The following is a 24,517-nucleotide window of genomic DNA, read 5'->3' as shown; positions in this document are numbered from 1 at the left end:
ACTGGATGGCACGTGCCCCCAGCACTCTACTTGTGAACGCCCAAGATGGTGGATGTGAGCCTCCACAGACAGCTTTTGGGAGCCTCTGCAGAGGGCAAGTACAAACCCCTGCAGACAGCACACAGATATCCCCAGCTGGCTTGACCTGGCAGGATTGAGATCAACCTTGAATACTTCAGAGCACTGACCTGGGGGAAATAACAAAGCCAACCCACAGAATGGTAAATCACATACAGTGTATGATAAAGTATATATCCAGAATCTATAAAGAACTCTTACAACTTAACAGTAAAAAGACTCAAATGAAAAGGGAGAGAGTATTTGAACAGACGTTTCTCAAAAAAATATATACAAATAACCAATAGCACATGAAGACATGCTCAACATTGTTAGCCGTAATGAAATTCAATTGAAAACCACGAGGAACCACTTCACATTCACTAAGATGGCTACATCAAAAAGAGAGATAATTAGAAGTGTTGACAAGGACATCAGAAATTGGAACCCTCATACATTGCTGGTGGAATGTGGAAATGGTACAGTATGGTAGTTCCTCAAAGTGTCAAACATGGAGTTAACATATGAAGCAGCAATTCAGTCCTAGGTATGCACCCAACAGAAATTAAAACATACATGCATTCAAATACTTGCACACAAATGTTCATAATCACATTACTCATAATATCCCCAAACTGGAAACAACCCAATGTCTATCAACTGATGAATGGTTGAATGAAATGTGGTATATCCATACAGTGGAATCAGCAGTAAAAAATAATTAAGTATTGATACATGGTATAACATGGATGAATCTTGAAAACATTATGCTAAGTGAAAGAACCCAGTTAGAAAAGACCACATATTTTATGATTAGGTTTATATGAAATTCCCAGAATAGGCGCTCTTTATACAGAGAGAGAAATAGAATAGATTCGTGGGTGGGATGGGGAGAAATGAGGAGTGAACTGATAACAGATATGGGGTTTCCTTTTGGAGTGATGACAAAGTTTTAAAATTGATCGTGATGATGGCTACAAAACTCTGTGGATATATTAAAAATCATTAAATTGTATACTTTGGTGAACTTTATAGTATGTGAATTACATCACAATAAAGCTATTTTTTTAAATCTGGGATATTAAAAAAATTTTTAAATCTGAGGATGTAAATTTTTTATACAACTTAAAAATACTTGTTCAAAGAAATGAACAAAATTTGTAGTAATTTTGCAGAAGACCAAAGAAAGGAATATATATTGGCTTTATCTTTTGCAAACTGACTACAAAAATAAAACTTTAGTTTTTATTTCTTAAATATTTAAGCATATTTGATTCAGTTCATGAAAGGAGTTACATAATTCAAAGAAAACTGATCCCACAGTGACACCAGCAAATAGCAGGCTAACAACAATGCCCGGTTTATGTCAAACTTCTTGTAGCTTCCTTATACCTCCATCTTGAGAAATGAATCACTTGGCCCCAGATAGTATAGTGAAAAGCAGGGCCTTTCAGAGTACAAGATCCGAAAGACCAGTTGGCCCATGATTAATGTTCTTAGAGGGCCTCAAAGTGAGAATTTTGACATTACTTCCAGGTGAGCTTATAACCCAGTCACAGAGGTACACAGGCATACTGTTAGGGTTTAAAAAAATGTTCATTGTGTATTTTGTGACCGTTAATTTTATGTGTCAGCTTGACTGGGCCATAGGGTGCCCAGACATTTGGCCAAATATTATTGTGGGTGAGTCTGTGAGGGTGTTTCTGGAGGAGATTAACATTTGAATCAGGGGACTGAGTAAAGCAGATTTCCCTCCCTTAATCAATTAAGGTTATGATTAGCCTCATCCAATCAATTGATGAGAAAAGAACAAAAAGGCTGAATAAGAGGAACTTCCTCCTGTCTGATTCTTTTAGCTGGGACATTGGTCTTTTCCAGCCTTCGGACTCCAGCTGAAACACTGGCTTTTTGTGGGTCTCTAGCCTGCTGGCTTTTAGACTGGAACATATACCACCATCAGCTCTCCTGGTTCTAAGGCCTTTGGACTCAGACTGGAACTAAACCATTGGCTCCCTGGGTCTCCATCTTACCAGCTGCAGGTCTTGTCACTTCTGTCTCCATAATCATGTGAGCCTATTCCTTATAATAAATCATAGATGATAGAGAGAGAGAGAGAGAGAGAGAGAGATACTAGATAGATAGATATTCCTGACTAATACACATCTTTAATTTTGTGCTGTTCTGTCAGACCACAATCCTTACAAATTATATACTACAATGTCTGTAACCTTACTTTGCCTTCCCTAGAAGTTTTAATCTATAGGGGTCTTATGCAATAGCAATGGTTTGATTTTTTCTCAAGCTTTGAGAAACTCTGATGGAAACACCTGCATATGTCAGAACACGTATCTCCCCATTAACTTGTATGATCCTGGTTGAACCTTGACTCCGCTTGTGTCTCAGAGTAACCAAATGTACAAAGATGGTGATAATTCCTAACTTTCCTTATTAATAAGACTCTTATGAGGACCAAGTGAGATAAGAGGTATGAAAAATGTTTTCAAAAATAAGGCAATATACAGTAGTGATAAAATTTTAGTGTTTTTGTTGAATGTTATTAATATTTTAGTATTAATTGAAATCTCTCTAATGACAATAGAGAGAAAACCCTAATGGACAGCTGAATTAGAATAATATAGATAAGTTAGAATAAAATTTGAGCATATTAAAAGTGTATACTGGGCTTCCCTGGTGGCGCAGTGGTTGAGAGTCCGCCTGCCGATGCAGGGGACACGGGTTCGTGCCCCGGTCCGGGAAGATCCCACATGCTGCGGAGTGGCTAGGCCCATGAGCCATGGCCGCTGAGCCTGCGCTCCGCAACGGGAGAGACCACAACAGTGAGAGGCCAGCATACCACACACACACACACAAAAAAGTGTATACTGCAAAAAAAAATCACTAGATCATTTTCTGCTTCTTTAATTTACAGTGTAATGTGGGATGAGGAGTAAACTTGTTATACTCATGGAACAGGTGAGCTATTAAATTAATTTCATGTAAACAAACCAGATAAGAGGCAGCAAGTATACTGACATGGAAAGCCACTTCCTGTTATATAAATAACTACCATACAGATGCTTATAAGTATAATGTTTTTCATGTAATACCACCAAAGAAAGCCTATCTCACAGAGAAGAATCACATCGTTGGAAATTGCCCAAAGCTTTGAAGCCCAATGCCAGGAACAGCATAAGTGCCTAGTTAATATTTGCAGACTGATTAGGGGAAAAAAGTATTTATGTATAAATAAGAATATTGACTATAGGAACATGCGGATAATTGTTTCACTCAGTATTTCAATACCATGTCCAGTTTGGAGCCTGAAACTTAAGTGAATGGAGAACTTGGAGTAGTTCCAGAGAAAAGCAATGAAAATGATTAAAAAGATGGAAAATGGGGCCTATAAATCATGACTACAAGAATTGGAGCTTAGTTAACCTGAAAGAAAAAGCTACATGACTGCACCAGATTCTTGTATCTGAAACTGAGAGACGGTGAGATTTGCCATCACCCATCCATACAGCCCTGCAAGCAGAAATCCAGAAACAGCAAAGAAATTTTCAAAGTATTAGTATTATTTCTGTAAATATCAAACTCTCTTTTCTTGTGGTTTTCAAAACAACAACAGCAGGCCTGGGACAAGCAGGGTACGCAACGATTCAACCCTCAAAAATGTAGCAAGTGCCACTGTGGGCCAGGTGCCTTGCTGGGCATTGTGGAGAGAAAGGGGTAGGGCAGGGCATGACCCTTAACCTCGGGAGTGTGGTTGTAAAGAGAGCCGCAGGACGTCAGGAAATCTCTATCAAAAAATATGGAAAGCCCCTACCGCCTCTAAGAAAGGCACAAGCAAGTTTACTTGGGAAGCTGGGGTAAAAAAGGAGCTTCTTTATCAGGGTCTTACTGCTGCAAATAAGTCTGTGGGCAGAAGTACGCAGGAGGGCAGTAAGGCCGCTCTGTGTGAACAGAAGAGGAAACAAAGGAAATCCAGGCTAGACACATGACAGCCTGAACCAGTTAGGAAGGCTGTAAATGTCATCACATCCAATTTGCAGATGAAGAAACTGAGGTTTGGAGGAACTTCAAGATGGCACAGGAGTAAGACGTGGAGATCACCTTCCTCCCCACAAATACACCAGAAATACATCTACATGTGGAAAAACTCCTACAGAACACCTGCTGAACGCTGCCAGAAGACCTCAGACCTCCCCAAAGGCAAGAAATTCCCCAAGTACATCAGTAGGGCAAAACAAAAAAGAAAAAACGAGACAAAAGAATAGGGACAGGACCTGCACCAGTGGAAGGGAGCTGTGAAGGAGGAAAGGTTTCCACACACTAAGAAGCCCCTTCATGGGCAGAGACTGTGGGTGGTGGAGGGGTGAAGCTTCAGAGCCACAGAGGAGAGCGCAGCCACAGGGCTGCGGAGGGCAAAGCGGAGAGATTCCCGCACAGATGATCGGTGCCGACCAGCACTCACCAGCCCGAGAGACTTGTCTGCTCACCCAACGGGGTGGGCAGGGGCTGGGATCTGAGGCTCGGGCTTCAGTTGGATCCCAGGGAGAGGACTGGGGTTGGCTGCGTGAGCACAGCCTGAAGGGGGCTACTGCGCCACAGCTAGCCGGGAGGGAGTGAGGGAAAAAGTCTGGACCTGCCGAAGAGGCAAGAGATTCTGTCTTGTCTCTGTTTCCTGGTGCCCGAGGAGAGGGGATTCAGAGCACCGCTTAAAGGAGCTCCAGAGACAGGGGTAAGCCGCAGCTATCGGCGCGGACCCCAGAGATGGACATGAGACGCTAAGGCTGCTGCTGCAGCCACCAAGAAGCCTGTGTGCGAGCACAGGTCACTAGCCACACCTCCCCTCCTGGGAGCCTGTGCAGCCCGCCACTGCCACGGTCTCATGATCCAGAGACAACTTCCCCAGGAGAATACACAGTGCACCTCAGGCTGGTGCAAGGTCATGCTGGCCTCTGCTGCTGCAGGCTCGCCCCGCATCCGTATCCCTCCCTCCCCACGGCCTGAGTGGGCCAGAGCCCCCGAATCAGCTGCTCCTTTAACACCATCCTGTCTGAGCGAAGAACAGACACCCTCAGGTGACCTACACACAGAGGCAGGACCAGATCCAAAGCTGAACCCCAGGAGCTGTGCGAACAAAGAAGAGAAATGGAAATCTCTCCCAGCAGCCTCAGGAGCAGCGGATAAAATCTCCACAGTCAACTTGATGTACCCTGCATCTGTGGAATACATGAATAGACAACGAATCATCCCAAATTGAGGAGGTGGACTTTGGGAACAAGGATATATATACTGTTTTCCCTTTTCCTCTTTTTGTGAGTATGTATGTTTATGCTTCTGTGTGTGATTTTGTCTGTATTGCTTTCCTTTTACCATCTGTCCTAGGGTTCTCTCTGTCCATTTTTTTGTTTGATTGTTCTTTTGTATAGTTTTTGGCATTGTTATCATTGGTGGATTTGTTTTTGGTTTGGTTGCTCACTTCCTTCTTTCATTCTTTCTTTTTTTTTATTACTTTAAAATTTTTTTCAATTTTTTTTATTTTAATAACTTTATTGTATTGTACTGTATCTTCCTCTTTCTTTCTTTCTTTCTTTTTCCCCCTTTTATTCTGAGCCGTGTGGATGACAAGCTCTTGGTGCTCCAGCCAGACATCAGGGCTGTGCCTCTGAGGTGGGAGAGCCAAGTTCAGGACATTGGTCCACAAGAGACCTCCAGCTCCATGTAATATCAAACTGTGAAAATCTCCCTGAGATCTCCATCTCAACGCCAAGACCCAGATCCACTCAATGACCAGCAAGCTACAGTGCTGGACACCCTATGCCAAACAACTAACAAGACAGGAACACAAGCCCACCCATTAGCAGAGAGGTTGGCTAAAATCATAATAAGGCCACAGACACCCCCAAAACATACCACCAAACATGGACCTGCCCACCAGAAAGACAAGATCCAGCCTCATCCACCAGAACATAGGCACTAGTCCCTTCCACCAGGAAGCCTACACAACCAACTGAACCAACCTTAGCTACTGGGGGCAGACACCAAAAGTAACGGGAACTATGAACCTGCAGCCTGAAAAAAGGAGACCCCAAACACAGTAAATTAAGCAAAATCAGAAGACAGAGAAACACACAGCAGATGAAGGAGCAAGGCAGAAACCCACCAGACCAAACAAATGAAGGGGAAATAGGCAGTATACCTGAAAAAGAATTCAGAGTAATGGTAGTAAAGATGATCCAAAATCTTGGAAATAGAATGGAGAAAATACGAGAAACGTTTTACAAGGACCTAGAAAAACTAAAGAGCAAACAAACAGTGATGAACAAAACAATAAATGAAATTAAAAATTCCCTAGATGGGATCAATAGTAGAATAATTGAGGCAGAAGAACGGATAAGTGACCTGGAAGACAAAATAGTGGAAATAACTACTGCAGAGCAGAATAAAGAAAAAAGAATGAAAAGAACTCAGGACAGTCTCAGAGACCTCTGGGACAACATTAAATGCACCAACATTCAAATGATAGGGGTCCCAGAAGAAAAGCAAAAAAGAAAGGGACTGAAAAAATATTTGAAGACATTATAGTTGAAAACTTCCCTAATATGGGGAAGAAAAGAGTCAATCAAGTCCAGGAAGCACAGCGAGTCCCATACACGATAAATCCAAGGAGAAACACACAAAGACACATATTAATCAAACTATCAAAAATTAAATACAAAGAAAAAAAATTTAAACGCAGCAAGGGAAAAACAACAAATTAACACACAAGGGAATCCCCATAAGGTTAACAGCTGATCTTCCAGCAGAAACTCTGCAAGCCAGAAGGGAGTGGCAGGACATATTTAAAGTGATGAGGGAGAAAACCTACAACCAAGATTACTCTACCCAGCAAGGATCTCATTCAGATCTGACAGAGAAATTAAAACCTTTACACACAAGCAAAAGCTAAGAGAATTCAGCACCACCAAACCAGCTTTACAACAAATGCTAAAGGAATTTTTCTAGGCAGGAAACACAAGAGAAGGAAAAGACCTACAATGACAAACCCAAAACAATTAAGAAAATGGTAATAGAAGCATACATATCGATAATTACCTTAAATGTAAATGAATTAAATGCTCCAACCAAAAGACATAGATTGGCTGAATGGATACAAAAACAGGACCCATATATATGCTGTCTATAAGAGACCCACTTCAGACCTAGGGACACAAACAGATTGAAAGTGAGGGGATGGAAAAAGATATTCCATGCAAATGGAAATCAAAAGAAAGCTGGAGGAACAATTCTCATATCACACAAAATAGACTTTAAAACAAAGACTATTACAAGAGACAAAGAAGGACACTCCATAATGATCAAGGGATCAATCCAAGAAGATGATGTAACAATTGTAAATATTTATGCACCCAACACAGGAGCACCTCAATACACAGGGAAATACTAACAGCCATAAAAGGGGAAATCCACAGTAACACAATCATAGTGGGTAACATTAACACCCCACTTTCACCAATGGACAGATCATGCAAAATGAAAATAAATCAGGAAACACAAGCTTTAACTGATACATTAAACAAGATGGACTTAATTGATATTTATAGGACATTCCACCCAAAAACAACAGAAGACACTTTCTTCTCAAGTGCTCATGGAACATTCTCCAGGATAGATCTTATCTTGGGTCACAAATCAAGCCTTGGTAAATATAAGAAAATTAAAATCGTATCAAGTATCTTTTCTGACCACAATGCTATGAGACTAGATATCAACTACAGGAAAAAATCTGTAAAAAATACAAACACATGGTGGCTAAACAATACACTACTTAATAACCAAAAGGTCACTGAAGAAATCAAAGAGGAAATCAAAAAATTCCTAGAAACAAATGACAATGAATACACGATGACGCAAAACCTACGGGATGCAGCAAAAGCAGTTCTAAGAGGGAAGATTATAGCAATACAATCCTACCTCAAGAAACAAGAAATATCTCAAATAAACAACCTAACCTTACACCTAAAGCACTTAGAGAAAGAAGAACAAAAAAACCCCAAAGTTAGTAGAAGGAAAGAAATCATAAAAATCAGATCAGAAATAAATGAAAATGAAATGAAGGAAACGATAGCAAAGATCAATAAAACTAAAAGCTGGTTCTTTGAGAAGGTAAACAAAATTGATAAACCATTAGCCAGACTCATCAAGACAAAAAGGGAGAAGACTCAAAACACTAGAATTAAAAATGAAAAAGGAGAAGTAAGAACTGACACTGCAGAAATACAAAGTATCAAGAGAGATTACTACAAGCAACTATATGCCAATAAAAGGGACAATACGGAAGAAATGGACAATTTTTAGAAATGCACAACCTCCCGATACTGAACCAGGAAGAAAGAGAAAATATGAACAGACCAATCACAAGCACTGAAATTGAAACTGTGATTAAAAATCTTCCAACAAATAAAAGCCCAGGACCAGACGGCTTCACAGACGGCTTCAAACATTTAGAGAAGAGCTAACATGTATGCTTCTCAAACTCTTCCAAAATATGTCAGAGGGAGGAACACTCCCAAACTCATTCTACAAGGCCAGCATCACCCTGATACCAAAACCAGACAAAGATGCCACACACACAAAGAAAAACTACAGGCCAATATCACTGATGAACAAAGATGCAAAAATCCTCAACAAAAAACTAGGACACAAAATCCAGCACCACATTAAAAGGATCATATAACATGATCAAGTGGGGTTTACCCCAAGAATGCAAGGATTCTTCAATATATGCAAATCAATCAATGTGATAAACCATATTAACAAAATGAAGGAGAAAAACCACATGATCATCTCAACAGAGGCAGAAAAAGCTTTTGACAAAATTCAACACCCATTTACGATAAAAACCTTCCAGAAAGTAGGCATAGAGGGAACTTACCTCAACATAAAAAAGGCCATATATGACAAACCTACAGCCAACATCGTCCTCAATGGTGAAAAACTGAAACCATTTCCACTAAGATTATGAAAAAGACAAGGTTTCCCACTCTCACCACTATTATTCAACAGTTTTGGAAGTTTTAGCCACAGCAATCAGAGAAGAAAAAGAAATAAAAGGAATCCAAATCAGAAAAGAAGAAGTAAAGTTGTCACTGTTTGCAGGTGACATGATACTATACATAGAGAATCCTAAAGACTCTACCAGAAAACTACTAGTGCTAATCAATGAATTTGGTAAAGTAGCAGAATACAAAATTAATGCACAGAAATCTCTAGCATTCCTATACACTAATGATGAAAAATCTGAAAGTGAAATTAAGAAAACATTTACCACTGCAATGAAACAAATAAAATATCTAGGAATAAAATATATATATATATATATATATATATATATATATATATATATATATAGGAATAAACCGACCTAAGGAGATTAAAGACCTGTATGCAGAAAATTATAAGACACTGATGAAAGAAATTAAAGATGATACAAACAGATAGAGAGATATACCATGTTCTTGGATTGGAAGAATCAACATTGTGAAAATGACTCTACTACCCAAAGCAATCTACAGGTTCAGTGCCATCCTTATCAAACCACCAATGGCATTTTTCAGAGAACTAGAATAAAAAATTTCACAATCTGTATGGAAACACAGAAGACCCCGAATAGCCAAAGCAATCTTAAGAAAGAAAAACGGAGCTGGAGGAATCAGGTTCCCTGACTTAAGACTATACTACAAAGCTACAGTAATCAAGACAGTCTGGTACTGGCACAAAAACAGAAATATAGATCAATGGAACAGGATAGAAGGCCCAGAGAGAAACCCACGCATACGTGGTCACCTTATCTTTGATAAAGGAGGCAAGAGTATACAGTGGAGAAAAGACAGCCTCTTCAATACGCGGTGCTGGGAAAACTGGACAGCTACATGTAAAAGAATGAAATTAGAACACTCCCTAACACCATACACAAAAATAAACTCAAAATGGATTAAAGACCTAAATGTAAGGCCAGACACTATCAAACTCTTAGAAGAAAACATAGGCAGAACACTCTCTGACATAAATCACAGCAAGATCCTCTTTGACCCACCTCCTAGAAAAATGGAAATAAAAACAAAAATAAACAAATGAGACCTAATGAAACTCAAAACCTTTTGCACAGCAAAGGAAAACACAAACAAGATGAAAAGACAACCCTCAGAATGGGAGAAAATATTTGCAAATGAAGCAACTGACAAAGGATTAATCTCAGAAATTTACAAGCAGCTCATGCAACTCAATATCAAAAAAATAAACAACCCAATCCAAAAATGGGCAGGAGACCTAAATAGACATTTCTCCAAAGAAGATATACAGATTGCCAACAAACACATGAAAGAATGCTCAACATTGTTAATCATTAGAGAAATGCAAATCAAAACTACAATGAGATTATCATCTCACACCAGTGAGAATGGCCATCAACCAAAAATCTACAAACAGTAAATGCTGGAGAGGGTTTGGAGAAAAGGGAACCCTCTTGCACGTTGGTAGGAATTTAAATTGATACATCCACTATGGAGAACAGTATGGAGGTTCCTTAAAAAACTAAAAATAGAACTACCATACGACCCAGCAACCCCACTACTGGGCATATACTCTGAGAAAACCATAATTCAAAAACAGTCATGTACCACAATGTTCACTGCAGCTGTATTTACAATAGCCAGGACATGGAAGCAACCTAAGTGTCCATCGACAGATGTATGGATAAAGAAGATGTGGCACATATATACAATGGAATATTACTCAGCCATAAAAAGAAATGAAATTGAGTTATTTGTAGTGAGGTGGATGGACCTAGTGTCTGTCTTACAGAGTGAAGTAAGTCAGAAGAGAAAAACAAATACCGTAATCTAACACATATATATGGAATCTAAAAAAAAAAATGGTTCTGATGAACCTAGGTGCAGGACAGGAATAAAGACGCAGACGTAGAGAATGGACTTGAGGACACGGGGAGGGGGAAGGGTAAGCTGGGACAAAGTAAGAGAGTAGCACTGACATACATACACTACCAAATATAAAATAGATAGCTAGTGGGAAGCAGCCACATAGCACAGGGAGATCAGCTCGGTGCTTTGTGACCACCTAGAGCGGTGGGATAGGGAGGGTGGGAGGGAGGGAGATGCAAGAGGGAAGAGATATGGGGATATATGTGTATGTACAACTGATTCACTTTGTTATAAAGCAGAAACTAACACACCATTGTAAAGCAATTATACTCCAATAAAGATGTTAAAAAAAAAAAAGAAACTGAGGTTCAATGGTCTCAGTGATTTGGGCAAGGTTAGCAGCAGTTAATGTCAGGGCTGGGACTTGAACCCACAAATCCTGATCTCGAGTCTGTTTTAGGGCTCTTTACAAATCCTTGTTACTCCTTTAGCAATCCTAACGTGCTGTGGTTTGTCAGATAAATATTTCTTTCCATTAGAGCTGAAATTGTTATCAACAGAAAATCCCCACCTTGTTGAGTAATTTGCTGGGGGGATGGAGAGATGATGTCATCATGGTCATATGGTACAAAGTCACTGAATTCTGTACACACACACACACACACACACACACAAGTTATTTATAAAGAGTTTAATTTAGCCAAAGTGTCATTTAATAATGAATAAAGCATCTCATCTCTATTTGTTCAGTTACACTCCACGTAGTTAAGACAAGAGATATAAACTAGAATTAAACTGTTTTCAATTTTTTATTTTAAATTGAAACAAAATGCACCACCGTACACATGCTTTCTATTCTCACCCCTGCTGCATCCTCACATCTTTTCTTTTTCTTGTGTTTTAAATGAAAATGTTTCACATGCCTTCAGTCAATCTAACAATAATCAAAAAATGATTCTGGATCAACACACACAAAATTGGGGGAAAGAAGTAGTTTATTGGAGTCCAGGCAAATCACAAGATAAAACAGAAGTCAGTGTATTGGCGAGTTAGCGATTTAGTTTATTTTATTATTTTATTTTGTTTCTCTATATTCAGAGGCTAGCAAAATTACTTCTGAATTTCTGGATGTTAAGAGTCTAGAATTATTGAAATCTGAATTTTTCTGTCTCGATAACTGACTGAAAATGAAGCAAAAATATATTTCCCTTTATTTTTGTTTCAAAGGTTCAATGGAATAAATTTCACAGAAAACAAATATTGGAGAAACTAATACAATTCTTCAAGGCATCCTGTTGTTTCTTAGAAGTTCCCAAACCTCACACCAATATTCCCACGTGATCACAGTTTCAAAATGACCTCCTTTTATCCTGCCCCATGACTGGAAATCACCTTAAAATTCAATATGGGAGGATGAACTTTCCTGGTTCAATTTCCCAAGTGTCTTAATTGTAATTTTATCCAATTTGTTGGTAGCGACTCCCAGGAGTTGCTCAAGGACACAAAAGCTGCCCTTTTTATCCCTGCCTGCTTGTCCCCCTCTCCTTGCACGGAAGCTCTGTAATAAATGAGGAACGCACAACTGTGCTGGGTGGTTACATCTGCTCATGATTCCCTCTATGCGCTTGCTTTAGGAAGACACTGGAGAGTCACTGAGAAGCAGAGCAATTTCTTACCCATTAGTTTGTAAGAATCCCCCTGCCCCAACATGATTTAAAACATGAGCATCATGACCTCGATATTCTCAGAAGGTATTAGTCTCCCTGCCTCTCTTTCAGGGAAGTCCTGATTTACTTTCTTAGAAAGGGTGGATGCATCTAAAAGCTAATAGTTCTGAGTGTAAGCTTGAGTACATGTCTGAACTCTTGACTTCAGGTCAAGCTAACCTAAAAAAATGAGAAATTCAATCTTGTCCTATTTGTGAGCCCTGATCGGGTCTGACACCACTGAGGAGAGTTTTTAAGTTCAGAGATCGGCACTAGCTGGTACCCATGCACTAGGAAGGAGTCCACACAAGCTGGTCGCCCAGGCTGATGGTTAGAGACAAAAGCCCCTCTCTACTAAAGCTGCAGGTGCATGAGCCAGAAGAGTAGTCTAAGCTCCTATCCTAAGTAAAATGACTCAGGTTAAAACTAAAGAGATGCATCTGAATAGGTCATTGATGTAAGGAGATCCTGAGGTAGGAAGCAGAGCCTGGATTGAAAAGAGAGCAAGGTAAGCAGGAGGGTGTTCGGAGAAATTGCATAGACAGGTTTTTATACATCCTCAGTAATGCATTGGGTGGATGGGCAGGATTTATTTAAAAGTCCATGGATGGAGCTGACCTCACCACATGAGAATGCCTCCCCTAGCAGGGCTGGGTCTGAGTTTTCCAAGGCTGGTGCACTCCTAAGTCAGAGGTACATCCTCATGACTGTTCTTCAGGCTCTACCCTTTACTGCTGATACATGAAATGGGGCCAATGGAGCTGAGGAACTCTTTCAAGCATATTTGGGCTGTTTCAGGGAAATCAGCACTAATTATTAGGTTCTAGTGTAGTTGGTGGAATTTCAGCAGAGAGGCCAGGGCTGGTGTGGACACACATGAGGAAGACTGATGGAGTCGGCTGCCACAAGTTCATCCCATTGTTCTCCTCCCAGGCAGCTGGTATCCATAGGTCAGAAGAAAGAGGTCAGAGGGCAAGCTGAAATTCTACCAACTACTAGAATAATGGTGGTACCAGGAGGTGCAGAAAGAAGTGACTCAGTGCTTTAGGTGGAGGAAAGCAGTGGAGTTTTATATGGGAAATCCACAGTGGCTACTGAGTAGAACAGTTGTGTGGTCTTTAAAAGATACAATTATGAGTGTACTTCTCTCAGACCAGACTGACATGCTCACTCTGACCATTGGTCTATAAATTCTGGAAAGGTGAATGGAGCTATAGATGAACAGCCTCCTCCAAACTGGGATTTAAGTGGTCGGGTTATATTAGGCCCTAAAAGACTTCCTTGATAAATAGGGAGGGTATCAGGGAATGGTGCCTTGGTGGGAAGGATCAGGATAGGGAGTAAGCCCTAAATTGGTTTCTTATGGAGGATGCCTATATCAGTCAGGGAAGGCTAGGTTATGCTGCAGTAAAAATTACCCCCAAATCTGAATGGCTTAAAAGAAGAAATTTCATTTATCATTCAGGGTGTTTGTCCGTTAGGGATCTACTGGGGGCCCTACTCCATTTACTTTCACTCAGGAATCCACACCAAGGGAGATTTAATCTGTGTGCTGCCATGTTTGCTCTGGCAGGAAAATGAGAACACAGCAAATCATGCACCAGCCCTTAAAACTCAGCCCACAGTTGACATTTGTCATTTCTGTTCTCATTTCATTGATTACAGCAAGTCACGTGGTCACACCTAACCCTAAGAGGGCAGAGAAGTGCAAGTTGTCCATGTGCCCAAAGGGAGGACTAAAAATATTTCATGATCAGCACTAATGATTACCAAAATGTCCACATCACTAAGATGGTATCATGACCATGGGAAGGGAGGGGGTTGGTCTGAAATGATGGTGTGTCTGAACAGTTCAGTTTGCTGGATATGTGGCGCTAGCTCAGCACTGCCACCATCACCACCAAACCCCCACCTCCGTCCTCTCCTTGACCTGGGTATTTTAGGTGTCAATTTCTGTAATAGGTGAATTAATGGTGCCCCCAAAACACACATGCCCTAATCCCTAGAATCTATGAATATGTTACTTTATATGGCAAAAGTAACTTTGCAGATGTGAGTAAGTTAAGGATCTTGGAATGCGGAGATGATCATGGATTATCCAGGTGGACCCAATGGAATCACAGGGGCCCCTATAAGAGGGAGACGGGAGTGTACGTTAAAGAAAAAAAGGAGATTTGAGGATGTTACACTGCTGGGTTTGAAGATAGAGGATGGGGCCACAAGCCAAGGAATGCAGGCAGTCTCTAGAAGCTGGAAAGGGGAAAGAAATAGAGTCTCTACTAGAGCTTCCAGAGAGAACATGGCCCTACCTACACCTTGATTTTAGCACAGTTAGTGTGTCTCAGACTTCTGAACTCCAGAACAGTAAGAGAATAAAATTGTGTTGTTTAGATTACCACTAAATCTGTGGTAATATGTCCAGTAGCAAGAGGAAACTAATACAATGTCCCAGAAAATGTGATGTAAGAGGAAAGTCCTCAGACAGAGTTTGGAATGGGCAAAGTTAGATGACAGGAAGCATTGTTGCAAAGCTGTAGTGTTGGTACATGATGAGTGTGAATTTCATGGCCACCACTCAAACCCATTGACCTGGGAGGGCAGGCGGCCCCAAATCCAAAGGTATCCCTAATAAAAAGAACTTGGTCCTGTCGCTTAATTATGTTTTAAATGAGTAAAACACAACCCCACATGTGCAGAAACATGAATTCCTTCTTGCTTTTCTTCCTCCTAACTTTTCCCTCTCCACACCTCCCCCGCTCTCAGCTTCAACTCCTTTCCATTTCAGCTGAACCAGCAGCAAATGCCAATACTGAGCAAGGTAGTCATGATTTTAAACACCTTCACTTGCAGAGCATAGCATCATTTCGGGACGATCATAGGGTCAACCACACACCCAAAACTTAAATCTGCTCTACAACTTCCGTTCCAGGTTAATGTCTACACGTAAAACGGAGTTAGGTTTTAGACTCCAGAAACTATAAACAGTGTTTTACTATGTGCAGGGATGTCACTTACAGCTGTACAGATTGTGCACAACACAGTCCTATGGGGACACCATGCCAACAGGTCCATGTCAATGGTGCTTCCAAAAATTTTGCAGTCCACAACTCACACAACTGTATGTGGCAGCCTTACACTCTACAAATACCCATTCAGATATGTGAAAAGTGGGTAAGATGTAGGACAATTCTTCACTGTGCGGAACCATCCCATCTATCTAGCATCTGTGGCCTCCACCCATTCTATAACAGTAGCACACCTCAATCATTCTGACAACACAAAACACTCCACAAACTTACAAACTGCTCCTGTGGAACAACAGTGCATTCATTCTTCATTTCTCTGATCTCATCTTTTAAGCTCTCATTCTTGCACCAATCACACCACTCTTCTTGATGAAAGCTTTTAACAGTCCATGTTTCCTCCTTCCTCAAGCGTCTCTGCAACTTATTTCTCTGGGATGAACACTCTGAGGCTTAACATCTCCAAACTCTCCTTCACTCCCTTCATACCCCTGCCCAAATGTCACCTTATCAAAAAGTCCTTCTCTGGCCACGCTACATAAGATAGAAATCCCACACCTACCCCAGCACTTCTTGCCCCTCTTATTTTGCTTTATTTTTCTTAACATCATGATCACTCTCTATAGCACTATCTTTTACTGAGTTATTTATTTTCTGTATCCCTTCACTAGCACTTAAGTTTCATGAAGCCAGGAACTTGACCTGTTTCATTCACTGTTATACCCCCAGCACCTAGGACAGTGCCTTCCTTGCCCTAGCCATTCAATAATTATTTGTGCCATGAATAGTACATGGTAACAACTTCACTCATGATAGCATATGCTCAGTAACACTCCTTTTCCCATTTATCCAAGTCAATGAATTCAATCACTTCACTTCCCTCCTTCCTATTCATAACTTGAGTTGCACTGCCCAAAGTAAAAAAAGATCAGATAGTCAGCAAGTCCTATCTTAGAACATTATATCACATTGATGTTTCTTGTATGAGGGGATGAATGCAGAGTAGTTTTCAGATAAGTTGTGTGTTTTCACTAAGTTCATTTAACGTAAGTATGCTCTCCGTATAGGTCTGGAAGACAAAGATAAAGATAGAAATTGGGCATGGCATGACACAAGGAACCTGACAGGCATTACTACATTTAATCTGTACAGCCATCTTGTAAAATAGAGAAAACTAAAGCTATTTCACCTAAGAGAAAACAAAGGTTCAGTGATAATAAGTTAATACCAGAGCAGAATTAAACACCATGCCTGTCTGACTGTAAAATTTATGGTCATTTTACCCCATCACTGGAGCGAGACAATGAAGTATGCTGAACACAAGTGCTATTTCCTCAAGATCTGAGCATCATTTTAAGGGTCACAGTTTATTAAAAAAAAAAAAAATCCTAGATTCATTTTCAAGAATATTTATTTTATGCTCATTTATGGACAATATCTGGAAATACTTGAGAAATGAGGTCAACTCCTCCTTATCTTTAGACAAATTATACAAGATTTTGGCTCACTCATGGCAAATTTTTGTTTAAAGCCAGTTTATTAACCAACAGCACCTACTCTGCTTAATGAATTGCTTTCTTGATATTATTGGCAGTCTGTACCCTACCTACTTAATTACTGTGTTCTAAAATAATCAATGTCTTTTGTCTTACCGAGGCCAAAACCAAGACAAATTATGAGACAGAGAGATGCTTCTGTGCTCCTCCCATCCCTTCCTTGTTAAGATCTTGCTAGAGGAGAACAGAGAAACAAAAGGAAGATAGACTGCAAGGAGAACTGCTTACTCAACAGTAGGTCTGACATGTAAAGGTCAATAACCAGAATCCTAGTAGGGCATCCCAACAGCCAATGTTCAGCTGGCTCTGGACATTGGCTATTGGGAATCTTAGAAGTCAAAGAAGTATTAATCACTTCCTTGTGCACCATATTGAGTGGTTTCTACATTACTATTTAATGCTCACAATACGGGAATTTACTGTTAGCTCTAATTTACAAATGAGATGTTGAAAACCTTCACTAAGCTTAGATATAAAGGAACTAGAATCCCACCCAAGTCTATCTGACTCCAGGGCCCATGTCCTTCACCACTGAACTATGGTACAGGACAGGAGCATTCCACGTCAGAGAAGGCAGGAGTGTCTCAATTTCCAGTGCCAGTCTGTAGAAGCAGGACCTTTGGTTCATGGCTAGACAGAAAAGGGCCATGATCTACACCCTGAGGTAAGAGTAGGACACAAGCAAGTGCGCCCAGGCCTAGCTAAGTATACCAGAGCCTGGTAAACATATAATCTGTGATCCACAGGTCAATGGTGGTAAAGTTTACACTTCAGGTAAAGTGCTGCTCATGGCATCTCAAAAGCTTTTGGATGAAACTACACAAGGATCTAACTGCAGGTAAAATATTGTGGAAGAAGACCTCATAGTCCAACAAAAATTATCAAGACTCTTAAACATAAAAAACATTATCTACTTCATTCATTCTACTAATCTTTTTCTGAATAACCCCCAAATAAAATGGTTGCTGTATTCATTTTCTATGTGCAATACAGAAAATCATCTTAAACATATCCCTCTTCTAAACCTATAACCCTGAACTACAGATGAGTTAATCAAGGTGCTTTCCTGTTAGCAATCAGCTTACACCATCACCAGATTTACCCCTCAACAGGATACTTCTCTGGTTACCTCTGCTTGGGTCCTCCTGTTCTGGCCCTTGCCTCACAGATACAATTGAAACCAAGAGGATTTCAGGGAAAGCAAAGAAACATTGTGAGCCAGACAGCTCTAAGAATCAATCAAGTAATGCTCCCATGCCATTGTAAAGCAATTATACTCCAATAAAGATGTTAAAAAAATAAAATAAAATAAAAAAATAAAAGCTGATGCAAAAAAAAAAAAAAAAAAGTAATGCTCCCATGGAGCAACATGACCCTCAGTCTGAACACTGAATGTACAGTCTAGTCAGTCCACAGGTCTTTAAAAAATATTTTATTTTATTAAAGGTCTTTACAGAGTAACATCCAGACTCCAGATCCAGCTGCCAAGGATACCCTATTATGCTAGGAGTACTGGCTGGGGCATGGTAAGTAGCTCCAGCTTCCCACCTTTCTCTTCAGAGATGGGAGTGGTGGGTGTTATCTCATTTGGGGGTTCCACAATGCTCACAAGGTCAGGAAAGGGCTTCTTAAGGCCAATCTTACCACTTGGGTCCCAAGGCAGCATGACCTTCACTTTGATGCCCAGCACACCCTGACTGTGTAGCACGTGGCACATGGCAGTGTCAACATAGTGGTTAACAGAGTCCCAGATCATCAGGCCATCCACAAACTTCATGGATTTAGTGCTATATCCTCAGAGTTTCCCAGTACCATGACTATGCAGGCTTTAGCCCCACATTCCATGATGAACGGCAGCATACCACAGCAGGCCCTCCTCCACACAGCAAGTCCTCCTAGGAATCTGTAATACAGAGACTCTGCCTGGGCAATAGCACACAGACCTCTTGTGGCCACCTTTTCAGTATAAAGCTCTACACTGCCCTCAGGGAAGCTAGATCTTTTCTGAACCACAGCAGTCAGTTTGCAGATCTGCTGGCCCTTCTCACCAGGAACATTCTGCATACTGGTGACCAGGATAATGATTTCTGTCATGGCTGGTGTAACTCAGAACTCCATAGTATCCATCTTCAGCCAGCTCCTGAGTGAGAAACCCATTCAGTTCAGCTTTGAAGATATTATCGGTGACAAACTTCCTCTCCTTGGAAATTTGCACCACCATCTTGCCGCCGTGTGCTGCCATAAGGAAAAACTACTAACACATCTTGAGTTCATACTATGTAGCAGACACTTTTTTGAGTTTAGACTTTTGAGATCCAAATTAGAATAGTCTAAATATGTAGTTTTGTTTATCTCTATTTAACTACCCTATTCCTGAGTTGCGTTCCTGAAACTTGACTGTAGTAGAAGTTTTCCAGGTAAAGGAAAGAAAGGAAATTCAGGCCAGGAAATAAGTGGCATGAATAAATGACAGGAAATGTGAAAGTCTTTACCTGATTTGGGGAAAGGTGAGAAGTATAAGATGGGTGAAATATAAGGTGATGGACATGGTGGGTGAGGATGACAAAGTCACCATCTTTATTGTACTCTGTGGGGGAAACTTCAGGAGGGAGAAGATGTAGAAATTATTGGAGGCAGACAAGACTTTTTGTTACCTTACATTACACTTCTTTCATCTCAGTCGCTTTAGCTCTCAGTCCATCTCATTCTCAGCAGGAATGTGCTTTGACAACCAAACATTTTGATTCAGGATCTGTTTCAAGGAAGGCTTGATTTCTGTGAGAAAAATCTGGATGGGTTCCCAGCTTCTCCTCTGCCCAGCCTTCATTCACAGCATGCTTTCCTCATTCTCTTTGATGTGAATTTTCAGAACATCATTGGGTGTAATCAATATTCAAACATAATTTCAATAAACCCATCCAAAAGCAGGTTCAAATGTTTTCACAATACTTCTCACCAGCCTTGAGAGTGCTCTTTCTGGCTATCAGAGTCACCACCATAAAGTGTATGGGTTGGCCCTAAACAAGAATGGCCAACTAAGGGGACTAATAGACACAGAAATCTAGCACCAGTTCTGCTCCTGCAGTTGAAGAGCTCAACAGGAGGTGGCATCACCCAAAAAATAAAGCACTTGTTTTTTTCCCATACAAATAAACTGCTTAGGCTATTAGCGGCCTTTTGGCCCAACAGAAAAAACAGGCCTACGTAACACATTACTATTTCAGCCAGAAAGAATAATAACAAAAGATAGATAATTTTGTCTAGAAGAAAATGAGTTGAACCCTCAGAGAATAACAAAATGTGACTTTATATAAAATAATACAATACATGTAAATAAGTGCCTGTCGTACAGTAAGCAGAACAATGATGTCTACTTATTACTAATATCAGTAATAATATTTCATTTTCATTATTTATTATTTTTAGGGAATTGAGAGTGTTTATGTAATTGATTTTTAAAGTTACCAAAACACTCCACGGCTATCATTTCAGTGTAAATTGAATGTAGTTGTTCTGATCTATAAAAGAAGACAAAGGCTATCAAGATATATTTTTTAAAAGCTGATGAAAATATGGCAGTGTTTTAAGTTTTGACAGAACTGAGTGAGAAAGTACTCCAGAGTTATATTACTTTTGCTAATTTTCAGGATGCTTAAAATGTTTTATAATTTTATATAATATATAAATATTCTAATCTCCCCAAACAGAAAAGACAGCCTTGATACTAGAAGTGGGGGCAAGGAAACTCTAACACTAAGTCAAGTGGCTGAGATCTGGTCCTATTTACTTCCTACATGACCTTGAGCTGATCAATTTACTGCCTCTCTAACCAAGCATTTTCTCACCTGTAAAATACAAGAATTGTACTAGAAGATCTCTCAGGTTCTTTACTCAAATTTTATGACCAAGTCTACTCTTTGACAGCTAAAGAAGATAGGGCTGATTTTAGTGCATGCTGTCTGTCCCCATATCTTGAAAATAACTGATTGCCTAGAAGGGTCAAAGATGCGCCATCTGCTTCTATTACCAATTACATTGTGAAGCTGCCTCAAGTTTAAAAAAGAAAAATTTAGTGAAAAACAGAAGTTGGCAGGAAATGAGCTGTAAATAATATTACCCCCACATATTTACTGAATAATTCATAACCAGTACATAGTAGAAGCATAATTTTTAAAATGACATTTTCCCCAAGTACCTGAATGTTCTGACATCAGTAACAAATGATTTAGTTGGCATTACCTTAAAAGTTACAGTGTTTAGAGATTGACATCTCAGATTTAAATTTATTTTATTCTTATCAATTTCCTTTAAATCAACTTTGCTGTATTATATCGGAATGAAATATTTGCCATAGTTGACTATCCCTCATTATTTTTCACATATCCTTTTTTAATATTCTTTATCCAATGTTTTTCTTTTGAAATATTCCATTTTTCCTCACCAGTGAGACCCTTCACTGGCATTCAAACTGCATAAAATAATCTTACAATTTGATAAATTAATATAAGAACATTTTATTTAATTATGCATAAGGAGAACTAGTATTACGTTAGTGATTTTTCAATCTGATACAATGAAAACACACTTGTTCCAATTTATTTTACTCACCACTATCTTTTTTTTAAATTTATTTATTTTTGGCTGCGTTGGGTGTTCATTGCTGTGCGCGGGCTCTAGGTGCATGGGCTGCAGTAGTTGTGGCTCGTGGGCTCTAGAGCGCAGGCTCAGTAGTTGTGGCGCACGGGCTTAGTTGCTCCGCAGCATGTGGGATCTTCCCTCACCAGGGCTCGAACCTGTGTCCCCTAGCTTTGGCAGGCGGATTCTTAACCACTGCACCGCCAGGGAAATCCCTCACCATTTTCTTTTATCCTCTCTACCATTTTATATTGGCCTCCTCAAACTGCAATTTGCTCCAATTTTTAACGAAACTGTATTGCTGTCCAAATTCTTTCTCAAATAGGATAAGATATACTTATGTCTTCTACTGCATCGCCAAGTTACACCACAAAACACTAAAAGTGAGATTATATGAGGAATTTTGCATAGCAGTACTCCTACACCAATTACAATTTACAAGGAGCATTAGTATCAGCTGTGTCTCAGAACTTCAATCCAATGTCAGCTGAGTCTCCCAAGTGAGCCAATCATAGCCCTTCCCACCTTTAATTGCAATCCCATAACTGCCTCCCTTTGAGAATTCAAGGTGCTTCCCTGAGAGTTCTCTAATCTGCCAACACAACCTCTAACCCATTCAGGTCATATACACTTTTTAGAAGAATGCAGGGGCATCTCCAGATTTTCTGAATAGGAAGGGCTTCTGGGCAGCTCTCTGATTTGAAGAAGTAGTTATATAACTTGAAGCCAGATACATGGAAAACTTGCTATTTTTCTTAGATTGTATGAACATTCAGATTATTTTGGGGGTTCCCCTCGTCATAAGCCAACCCTTGGTTTCTCAGCCGCAACAGTGACTTGACTTTTCATTTGACCAGGAAGTCCTATTACAATCCAAGTCCCAGAGGGTGGGAGTTAAGTCCACTTCCTTATACAGGCTTTCAGATGTTAACTATGCTGTGGGATACTGTCTGGCTAGGGCAAATGGTTTTGTGTACAAAATGAAGTTTTCCTTTTATTCGGCCTGAAAATTTTCTATCTATTGACAACTGTCATGATTAGCCATCCTGAAGAACTCTTTTTACTGGCTCAAAAGTATATGTGTTGAATTTTTTAAACTTTTATTCATTCTTTCATTTATTCAATAAATATTTATTGAGAACTCACTACTGTGCATCAGGTATTGTTCTAGGCACTTTGTGAGTACTTGAAAATTGACTATAGATTGATAATAAAATAAAACCAAAATTAGTGCTTTTGATGGGGTTTTTGTGCTTATTTCAACCTATGAATTACAATGTTCTTCAACACTATAGCGTAAGAGTAAATAAAGAAGGGCTAAATGACAGACCTATGGATAAACAGAATAGACTAAATATCTACCTAAAAGTCTTCCTTTGAGCTCACCACCCACATGTGTTTATTCTCTGTCTCTCGTTCTCTCTCTCATTCTCTCTCTCTCCCCCTATCATACTCCTAAGGTTCCCATTCATATTTCCAACTCTATGCTTAATGACAGATACCTCCTGTCAGTGAATAATGTGTTACCACAGATGGATAGCACACGACCCCCACTTAAACTCATCTTCTGCCTTGGATAGATCACCCACTCAGTTGTAGTACCAATGGGTCCCTTGGGAAGTGGGCATTAAGATGATGTTAGGAGTGCAAGAGGTTTATTGTGTTGTGACTGGAGAAAGGGTGGTTTAATGCTTGAGAGAAATAAAAAGGGAGAGGAAGCAGGATGGGATGGGGAAAAGATCAGATCACCACACAGATCTGACCAAGTCTTGCCAACACAATGAGGAGCAGTGGAACAACGCTTTATCAGGTAGAAACGGCCGGGTCCTAGCACCTCTGTGCTCAGTAGCTGGCTAGTCACTGCCCAGGAAGAGCATAGCTTCATCTGGAAAACTGAAGTGGGTCCTGAAGGCATTAGCAGCTGGAGGCTGTCAAGTGACCACACTCCCCATAGCTAAACATCAAGTTCTATCTTGAAGGAAAATCCAAGCCCAGGCAACCACAGTGTTCTCGAGAACAGAGCCCTAAGGAAATGGAATAAGACACTGCTAAGAATTAGACCATGAACGGGACCAAGAGAAAGAGCTGCCTAAAAGGGATGTAGGAGGACTGAGAAGAGTGACCAAAGGAGATACCCAGAACATCTCTTGGGTACCTGCATCACAGAGGACCCCAAAACACTGTGACAACTGCAGGGAGTGAAGACACGAGCCTAGTGTTTTAATAATCTGACCCCGGACCAGGAATCACTCCTGGCTCCACCACGTAAGAACATGGTGATATTGGTCATTACCCAACCTCTCCACATTGCAGCGTCCTTATCTGTACAATGTATTAATGTAAGAGGAGTATTAAAAATTAGAGATAAAGATAAAATCACTATAACATATTAAGTCCTCAATATTTATTTACCATTATTATTGCCATTGTTGTTGCCAGTTGTTGTTCTATTGAAGACCTTGTTAACCTACTTCAGATTTGCCCCAGATTCCCAGGGCAGGGCTGCTAGAATACAGTCTACTTGAGTGGATAAGGCAGACTCTGGAGATGAACTGCCTGACTTCAAATCCCAACTCTACTATCTAAGAGTTGTG

At 40.1% G+C, this 24,517-nt stretch overlaps 1 pseudogene; it reads right to left on the bottom strand.

The window, feature by feature from the left end:
* Positions 1–18,786: 18,786 nt before the first annotated feature.
* On the bottom strand, positions 18,787–19,509 carry LOC113624131 (40S ribosomal protein S3 pseudogene; annotated as a pseudogene).
* Positions 19,510–24,517: the final 5,008 nt, after the last annotated feature.

This window comes from Aethalodelphis obliquidens, unplaced genomic scaffold (assembly GCF_003676395.1).
Source record: "Aethalodelphis obliquidens isolate GAN/ISIS:26980383/991018 unplaced genomic scaffold, ASM367639v1 scaffold12, whole genome shotgun sequence".
NCBI classification, from domain to species: domain Eukaryota; kingdom Metazoa; phylum Chordata; class Mammalia; order Artiodactyla; family Delphinidae; genus Aethalodelphis; species Aethalodelphis obliquidens.
This window is presented reverse-complemented; position numbering and strand designations above follow the sequence as displayed.